The 10,237-nt window shown below is 39.5% G+C and overlaps 1 non-coding gene across 1 annotated transcript; it reads left to right on the forward strand.

Moving 5' to 3' along the window:
- The first annotated feature begins 1,900 nt into the window (after window positions 1-1,900).
- Window positions 1,901-2,007, forward strand: LOC121204042 (small nucleolar RNA R71). Its single transcript, XR_005898970.1, has one exon. It is a non-coding gene; the product is annotated as a small nucleolar RNA R71 (small nucleolar RNA).
- The last annotated feature ends 8,230 nt before the right edge of the window (window positions 2,008-10,237 follow it).

Below are 10,237 nucleotides of genomic sequence, written 5' to 3' on the forward strand. Positions count from 1 at the left end.
TGAATACAGTATGTGTTACCTCGACTGTACCATGTGAGAAGATGTTCATTACCGTGAAGGGAGTTGCTCTGTCTTTATTGTGCTCTAGAGTAACAGTTCGGGGGTCATTTTCATCTAACAATACCTTGTCCCCAACTTTAATTTGCTTTGTTTCATCCCTATGTTCATTGTAGTGTCGCTTCGATTTTTCATGTGCTTTTGGTTTTTCCTTGACAGGTGTTCGCCATTCATCTAGTTCATCGACCTGAAGTCTTCGTTCTTCATAGATGGGTCTTTTATTGTTACTTGAACATGGCTCATGTATGCTCCTCGAACGTGTTTCCTGCAAAGAAGGTTGCACCACATGATTAGCATTAGCAGCATGATTTATACAACTACCTCAATATTCGATGTGTTATTCAAATTACGAGCTTGAAGAGTGATTGTTTCATCACCTACAGGAAGTGTGGGTTCAGCTGTACCAACATCAATAATGGTTCTAGCAGTTGCTAAAAAGGGTCGTCCTAAAATCAAAGGTATGTTACTGTCCTCTTCCATATGTAGAACAACAAAGTCTACTGGGTATATAAATTTATCGATTTTAACAAGAACATCTTCAATGATACCCCTAGGAAATCTAATGATTTTATCAGCCAATTGAATGCTCATCCTAGTTTGTTTGGGTTTCCCAAGACCTATCTGTTTAAACATTTTATAAGGCATAACATTAATGCTCGCCCCTAAATCAGCAAATGCATTATTCACGTTCAAACTTCCAATTAAACAAGGAATTGTAAAACTCCCTGGGTCTTTCAACTTGTTGGGTAGCTTATTCTGTAGAATGGCTGAGCAAACTACATTCAACTCTACATGCGACGTCTCATCCAACTTCCGTTTATTTGCTAAAAGCTCCTTTAAAAATTTAACTGCATTTGGCATCTGCGAAAGAGCTTTAATAAATGGTAAGTTAATGTGTAATTTCTTTAATAGTTTAAGGAATTTACCAAATTGTTCGTTCGTGTGGTCTTTCCTTGTCGCATTAGGGTATGGCATACGAGGTTTGTATTCTCTACTTACCGGTTTTTGCTCATTGTAATCCACCTCACCTTTACCTTTACTCACCACAATTCCTTGCCTCGGTTCTGGTTCAGGTTTAACTAACCCTTCCTTATCTCGAAAAAAAATTGCATTGAGTTGTTCCCTTGGGTTCGATTCAGTATTACTCGGTAGGCTACCTTGTGGTCGTTCAAAAATTAATTTAGCAAGTTATCCTATCTGAGTTTCGAGCTTTTAGATCGACGCTTGTTGATTTTTAAGTGCTGTTTCGGTATTCTAAAAATGAGGTTCTGACACCGAGATAAATTTTGTTAGCATCTCCTCAAGGGTTGACTTCTTTTCCTATTGGAAAGATGGTTGTTGAAAACCTGGGGGATGTTGTGGCCTTTGATTTTCTTGGCCACCCCACGAGAAGTTGGGATGGTTCCTCCAACTTACATTATAAGTGTTACTGTATGGGTTATTTTGAGATCTAGAATTATTATTACCCATATATTGAACTTGTTCCTCCTCGGTTCTAGGGTTGAAAGATTGATATTCAATATGCACTCCTCCTCCATTTGCATTGCACCTAATCACTGGATGTACCTGAGTAGAACCATATAAACCGTCAATCTTTTTATTTAACAGTTCTACCTGATTAGGTAGCATAGTAACCGCATCGTGGTTGAAAACATCAGCTGCTTTTTTCGACTTTGTTCTCATGACTTGCCACTGATAGTTATTTACTGACATCTCTTTAATAAATTCGTAAGCCTTTTCAGGTGTTTTGTTATTTAAAGTTCCACTGGCGGCTGCATCGATAAGTTGCCTTGTTGAGGGGTTCACACCGTTGTAAAACGTCTGAACCTGTAGCCATAGAGGTAACCCAAGGTGAGGGCACCTTCTCAATAGATCCTTGTATCTCTCCCATGCATCATAAAGTGTTTCTAGATCCATCTGCACAAAAGAAGAGATATCATTCCTCAACTTAGCTGTTTTAGCTGGTGAAAAATATTTAAGTAAGAATTTTTCGATCTTTTGTTCCCAAATAGTGATTGACCCTTGTGGTAACGAGTTCAACCATTGTTTAGCTTTGTTCCTCAATGAAAAGGGAAACAACCGCAGCCGAATGGCATCGTAAAAAATGCCAGTGATCTTAAAAGTGTTGCAAAACTCCAGAAAATTCGCCAAATGAGTGTTAGGATCCTCGTCCCGTAAACCATCAAACTGAACAAACTATTTTATCATTTGAATTGTGTTAGGTTTCAATTCAAAATTATTTGCAACAATAGCAGGTCTAACTATACTAGATGCGTGATATTTGTGACAGGTTTTAAATATTTATAATGAATCATTCTTGAAACTAACTATTATCACGATGAAGGCAAGTGTACCTATCAAATAGTAGTATAACTTTATCAAGACCGGATTGTCAAACCCAAAGGAAATAAAAGAACTAGTATTAACATTTTTTTAATTATCTAGCCTAAAAAATAAAAGCGGTTTTGTTTATCCAACTAATTAACTAAACTAAGAAATCACAGAAAATATAATTGGGAATTACTTTTGCAAAAATGATTGAATTAAGACAATACCTAAGGAAAAATCCACCTAGACTTCACTTGTTATTTGACTCTGAATCAGATGATTTCTTCATTTGACTTGATCCGTAGAAATCCTTAAATTATATTATTATCCATCTCGAGACTAACAACGTCTAGCCCTAGGTTGAATAATTGAAATCTCTTTCAAATTAACTTCCTAGGGTTACATTAACTCGATCTATGGATCCCCTTATTAGGTTTCACCCTAATCTGGCAAAATCTTGTCACCTTATCTCTAGGCGCACAACCAACTCTGCTTAATTACGACAAATGTACTATTAGACAGGGTTTATTCCTCCTCTGAATAAGAGCTTAACTTGAGTCAATATCCTGGAATATTAAAACAAGAATTAAGAACACATAATTAATGACAAGTCAAATATTTATCATACAATTCAAATAATAATAACAAGATCTGTCTTAGGTTTCATTCCCCTTAGGTATTTAGGGGTTTTAGTGCATAACTAAAAAGGTAAACATATCAGAAGAATAATGAATACAAAATATAAAGAAAAACCCAAAACACCTGAAGGGAAATTGAGGGGAGATCTTCAGTCTTGATGGTGAATTCAACTTCTAAGATGGATCAATCGGCTTTCCTTGAGTAGTTCCCTGCCTCCTTCTCTGTGTATCTCTTTTCCTCCTCCTCTCAGGTGTATTTATAGGCTTTGGAATGCCTAAGAACCCTCAAAATTGGCCTTTTTCAAATTGGACTGAACTTGGGCTCGACAGGGACACGCCTGTGTGTGATTGCTTAAGGCCGTGGTCAAGCCTGTTAAATAGGCACGGGCGTGTGGTCCACCCGTGTGAGTCGTGCTTCGATTCTGCCAAACTAACATGGCTGTGTGGTCTGTCCGTGTGAGGAGGTCCAGGCCGTGTTGATTTCGTACGTTGGCCCATTTTCTCTATTTTTGGCCTATTTCTCGTTCCTTTCACTGTCCTATGCTCACCTAAGTATAATACATGAAATTAAGACATTAGGAGCATCAAATTCACCAATTTTAAGGAAATTTCATCCATAAAATATGCTAAGCATGGGATAAAAATATGTATGAATTACGGTTTATCAAATACCTGCGCACTTAAGCATTTGCTTGTCCTCAAGCAAAATCCTCAACTCATAATCAAAGTAAATTCTTCTCAACATATAATTTCTATCGATAATATCTCAAAATAATCCATAGGTAATCATACATTGAAAATTCAACTGAAAGAACATCAAAGTTTCAAGTATTCCAAGTTGAGCATTTTATCATGAAAACATAGGTGTCTCCCCTCATTTAAGTAATTACCTTTGATTCAAAATATCACAGAGTTTCACATCCTCTCTAAAGATTCACTCAAATCACTTGAGGTGTTTAAGGACAATAAAATGAAGCACTCAATAGTCAATAATGAAGAGTCATTACCATAGGCTTGCTGAAAGTCAAATCTCCACCACTATAAATTGAGTTGGAACATCAATCAAAAGGTCTTTAGAGGGTTGTAACGTGGCTTTGGTTAGAGGGTGTGGTCACAAGCTGAAAGAAAGGGTTAGAATCGAGATTAAATTGAAAAATTGCCTAACTAGAAAAATGACTAGTTAACAATTGCGTACAACAGAGCTTTTTCTCAGAATATGGAATTTAACTTCTTTAGCTTAGAAGATCACTACTACTAATTTGTATACATTTTTTTTAAGAACAAGTCAAATTACAAAATAGAATAAAACATAGCTAAGCAATTATTCCAACTTAAATCTCGACAAAAATAGGGATCAAAGTAATTTAGGGGATTTCAACAATAATGAATAGGTTGTTAGGCTCAAGGGGGTTCACTAAGGGTTAATTTGAAAGGTAGGTTTTTATGGAGTGAGTGGGTTAAACCTAAGTGCCTTTATCATTTTGACATATCAAATCAAATGGTGTGGTCTTGACATGCATAATCAAGCAAGTTCTAGAATAACAATTCAATACTGACGCACTCATAATGAAAGTGAGCATGAAAGAAATAATAGATGCTCTAAAGGATCAAGATCTCACAAAAAATTATGACATTTTAATGTTTAAACTTGTGGATTTCAATTCAAGATAATACCTAAACATGGGGAAACAACTTAAAATTTTAAATTCTTAAAAATCAACTAATCATGCTTAATTCTCTAATGTCTTAAAGTTTAAATAATCAATGCATGAATGTCTATGTTTTAATTTAAGATATATCAATAAAAATCATAAATCAATTAAAATTTATCCTAAACATGATATAAGAGCTTTTCAAGAGAACAAGGCAATCATTCAGGGATTTTTCTGATATAAAAATGAATACCCCCCACACTTAAGATGTACATTGCCCTCAATGTACAAAGATAAATATATAGAAAAGAATATAAAAATAAGATAGGGAGAGAAGTGAAACTTCCTGAGTGATGAATGAATTTCTTTTGTAACATCCTGATTTTCGGATTTATTCGCGGTTTTCAATATTTTGGTAAAGATTTTAAAATTTTGTATTTGGATGTGAAATTAATATTTTGAGTAGGTAAATGGGCTTATAGAAGGCCCATGTGTTGGCCAAAACCCGGTTGAATTTTTGAATTTTGGACTTAGGAGTTAGGGGTTCTGGCTAGGTGGTCCCTGTATAGAGTTATGGGTAAATTGCATCACAAAAAGAGCCTTAGTAAAGTGGCAAGGGTGACGCCACTAGGCTCCTAAAAAGGTGGTGTGTGGAGCATTGGGGAAGGCATGGGATCGATTCCCTGTGTTGACAAATAGATGCATTTATTTTTAAGTGCTGGAGGGGTAAGTGTTGGAGTCCAGGTGGATTTTGCTAGAGGAGAGTTTGAATCAGTCTAGACGCTTGGATTAAGGAGTGATAAGGGGAGAGATTTAAGGGATTGGGAGAGAGGCTAGGAGTTGGCCGAATTTTGGGAATTGAAGAGGGAAAAATCGGCAGAGGGTTTTGAGGTTAGTATTTCGGCACCTAGGGTATTGAGTGGTGCCGTTCTCTTCTGCTCAGACATCACAAGGTTTTTCTTTTCTCTCTTCTTCCTCTCTAGCCAAAACCACCACTTCCCCTATTCTTCTTTTTCTATTTTTCTTCTTCAAAATCGTTCATCAAACCTGCTGTTCATCAACACTTGTACCGAAACCACAAAAGTCGAAACCTCGAAAAATACATTAGTTGTGCCAATTTCTTCCAAGCCAAATCCTTCGATATTTTTGTGACTAATAAACAACAATCATCTTTTCTAAACCCTAGATACCTGTCGGCAATTCTACATCAAGGTTATAGCCCCACAGTGTCATCTCCTTCATTACCCAAAAGCTGGAGAACCATAGATTTGGGGGCTTATAGCCGAAACTTCAAAACTCCGGGAGTCGAGTTCTACCCTTGTTTGAAAGATAAATCTACACCAGATTGCATGGAGATCAAAAAGGAGTAAGGGGTAAGTGTTCATCATCTCAGATCTGGTCCTATTTTACAAAGTTAGGAAAAGTCGAAGTCCCTAAAATCTAGGGAGGCTGTTGATTTGGGCATGTGGCTCTAAGGGTTTTTAACTGACATTTTCTGTCAATGATTAGTGTCTTCTTAAGTGTTGGATTGAAGGCGTGGGTTGTTGGAGCAATCGGATTCGGAGCTAGCTATCGATTTTGGCAAAAAGGTAAGGTTTCAAAGGCTTTTAGGGACATGGTTCGATCATGGATAAGTAGGTTGTGGGTTTAGTGATTATGGTTTGTAAATAAGAACTGTGCTAATCAATTGTAGGACATCGGAGGAGATCTCAGTAGCAGTCGTCGCGAATCAGGTGTGTACCGCACCCTTTCTTAGTTCAATTCGGCAAAAGCCGAAATGCCGAAATTCTGGCATTTCATAGGCTTGTGAGTATGCGAATGCTCTCAAGACATAGAGTAATTGTTAGATCTAGCATCGCAAGGTGGTAAGTAAGTTCGTGTGACGTTTTTACGTACTTCGGAAAAAGGGTCTCGATGGGCCAAAACTGGACCCAATGGGCTAACGGACCAATATGGGTAAGAGATGGGCAAATTAGCCTGTTAGTTAGATGGTGGAACCAAATGGCATAAAACTGTTGGAAATTACTGAAGTAGCTTGTGTAGTTGCTAAGTTACGAAAATTACCCCTAAAGAGCAAAATTACCGATATACCCCTAGGGTTTAAATTGGCTAAAATGCATGATTGATTAATACTGTATTTTACATGATATGCTTTTATTAATATCTGTTGCATGGGATTGGGGTATTGATGGAGGAAGTATTGAAGAGGTTTATCCACGTACTGGAGGCTTTGCCTCAACTTACTGATATTTGAGCAGCGTTGCTGCAACTGTGGAGTGTGGGGCTGGGTGGGTTGAGATATTCCCCACATGGAGTGTAGGGCTGGTATGGGTGCAGTGTAGCGGTTGGTGGGTTGAGTAGTCTCCCAGATGGGTTTGCATGCATTACTATTATTGTTACCTATGTTACTGAACTGGGCCTATGGGCCACACTGTATGTTAAAAGGGGCTAAGGCCTTGCTACTGTGTTCTGAAAAGGGCTTCGGTCCACTGTATACTGTTATCTGAATAGGGCTTAGGCCCACTGGGCTCGAGCTGATTTGGGCTTTGGATGGGTTTCTGTATACACTGAGTTTCCCCAAACTCACCCCTTTCTCTTCCATCCTTGCAGGTGAGCCCTAGTTGGTGGACTTGGAGCTGGGCGGGATTCAGAGTGGCCATGAAGATTGATTGCCAGTTTTAAATAAGTTTAGCATTTATTTTAGATTATTTTTATTATGGTTAAAGTTGTAATAAGGCTGCTCTTTTTAATTAATTTTATTTTTTTGGGGATTATTAAACTGTTTAGCACTAGGGTTCGTTTTATAAAAACTACTTGTTTTTAAAAGAACACGAAGACGCACAAAGTTTCCGCAACGTAAATGTTTTTCCAAAAAAAAAATATTTTAAGCAAACTTAAACTTGTTTTGATGTTCGTAGACACGTAACCTGCTTAAAGTGTGGCAATGGATGTGTGCATGTCTAGGATTGGATCCGGGAAGAGCTTGGTACTTAAGCAGTCCTATAAGACTCACCTCCTCTTTTCTGGCTTCCTACCTGGTGCACAGCTTCCATTCACTTTAACTTAAAACAAGAATATATTTTTGCTAAGCATTAAACAAAGAATTTAGATAAACACATGTTTTGAAACATCTCCATGTGACATACTAAATTCGGCCGTAACATCTGGGTCGGGTTTGGGGTGTTACATTTAGTGGTATCAGAGCCTGGTTGCAACAACTCGGCTGTGGATCGGGTCCGAAAATCTTTTCAAAAAAAAGTTTTTCTATAAGTTTTTGAAGATGTTCAAAGTTTTTCTATTGTTACACGGGGTTAAATCAATAGTTTTAAAATAAAAATGTTTTCAAATCAAATCTTTTTATTTCCGGTAAACAAAAACAAGGGTTTTTTTTAAATGGACTGATAAGGAAGTGGTACACTGAATCCCCGGCACCAAGTCTGTAAGTGTTCTTTTTCCTGCTTTAAATATTTATATGGAACTGGACTGGAAATAATACTGTAGATAGTACTGAGCCTTAGAGATAGTGCTATTGATAATGTAGTATTAGGGCTACAAAACTGGGACCGTAGCTACATTGTGATTGCGCGAGAATAACTCTGAAACTCTATCTGATCATAAGACATTCTGTAATAAACAGTGTGACCAGTAAACTAATGTCATAAAATTTGTAAACAGATAAATCGTTATGAGTACAAGGGTTACTCGGGGAAGAGGCCGTGGTCGAGGCTGAGGTAGCACTCAAGCTGGATCTGCATCATTTGAATACATAACAGCTGGTGAGGTACGTCCACCACCGGTTAATGAAAATGGGCCGTATGATCTGGCCGCAGGGGATGACGCTTTGTCTCAGGCCATGTTGAGGGTTTTGGAAAGGGTGGCCGGAGCTAACATCGGGCCCATGAATAGGGGTCCATTTCTGAACGACTTTGGGCCAACGGAGCTGAGATTTTTAGGGGCATATCTGGAGTGGCCCCAAATGTGGCTGAGTACTGGTTGGAAGCCACGGAGCGGATCATGGATGACCTGGACTGCTCAGTAGAACAGAAGTTGAAAGGGGCGGTGTCGTTGCTGCGGGATGAAGCGTATCAGTGGTGAATTACTGTGAGAGAGGGTACCCCAGCTGAGAGGGTAACATGGGAGCTGTTCAAACAGACTTTTAAGGTAAAATATGTTGGAGCTAGCTATGTGGATGCACGCAGAAAGGAGTTCTTGAATCTAACTCAGGGAAATAAAACCATTGCTGAATATGAGGCGGAGTTTTTACGATTGAGTCGGTATGCTAATGGCATCGTTTCCACCAAATACGAGCGCAACGTTCGTTTTGAGGATGGCCTCAGAGATGAGTTAAGGGTGCTCATAGCTCCGCAGAGAGAGCGAGATTTCGCTGCATTAGTAGAGAAGGCTAAATAGCCGATGAGGTGAAACAAACCGAATGAAAGAATCGTGATAGGGATCGGAATCGGTTCAGGAAGGATGCTGGACCAGCGGGTGCTGCAAATCGAAATGTTAAGAGAGCTAGGATGGAGGAACCGGTTCGAGCAGTTCCGGTGAACACAGGTAGATCGCAAGCTTGTGGGGATTGCGGCAGAATGCATCAAGGAGAGTGTTGGAAGTGTTCTGGGGCTTGTCTTCGTTGTGGGTCTAAGGAGCATAGGATTAAGGATTGTCCTAGGAGGGCCACTCAGGCTCAGGTGGCCGAACAAGGGGCTGTGCGACCGGCTCAACCTGTGAGGGATGGACCGCCACTGCCAAGAGGTCGTGGACAAGGTCGCGGTGGTAATGGCTGTGGACGTGGGGCACCCAGCAGGGGTATTGGTAACACGGATGCTCGTCAGCCAACTTTGGTATATGCTGCTCATCGCCGCGAGGAGGGTGACGCACCTGATGTTATAACTGGTACGTTTTTTATCTATAGTGTACCTTATACTGCTCTAATTGATGTGGGATCAACCCATTCATATGTGGCATATAACATTTCTGGGGCACTGGGTGTGCACTCCGAGGAGACTGTATGTGGGGTGTCTGTGATAAGTCCTTTAGGTCATTCGGTTAAGGTAGAGAAACTCTTTAAGGAGGTGCCTCTGGATATTCAAGGCGGGGTTTTCTGTGGGGATTTGATGGAGTTACCGCTTGAAGAATTCGATTTGATACTAGGGATGGATTGGTTGACCAAGCATAAGGCAACTTTGGATTGTGCAGCTAAGAGGATGGTGTTAAGGACTGTCAATGATGAAGAGGTAATGATTATTGGAGAACGAAGTGATTACTTATCCAATGTAGTATCGGCGTTGAGGGCTGAGAAACTGATGCGCAAGGGATGCGAGGCATATCTGGCTTTGGTAAGCCAAACTGAAACTGAGGATCTGACTGTGGAGACCATCAGAACTGTTAGGGAATTCCGGGATGTTTTTCTGGAAGAGCTTCCTGGATTACCTCCGAATCGGGAAGTTGAGTTTGGAATCGATTTGTTTCCTGGAACAGCTCCAGTCTCTATTGCACCCTATAGGATGGCACCGAAGGAGTTGGTGGAACTGAAGGCTCAAATTCAAGAGTTGTTAGATA

This window comes from Gossypium hirsutum, chromosome A07 (assembly GCF_007990345.1).
Source record: "Gossypium hirsutum isolate 1008001.06 chromosome A07, Gossypium_hirsutum_v2.1, whole genome shotgun sequence".
Classification (NCBI taxonomy): Eukaryota; Viridiplantae; Streptophyta; class Magnoliopsida; order Malvales; family Malvaceae; genus Gossypium; species Gossypium hirsutum.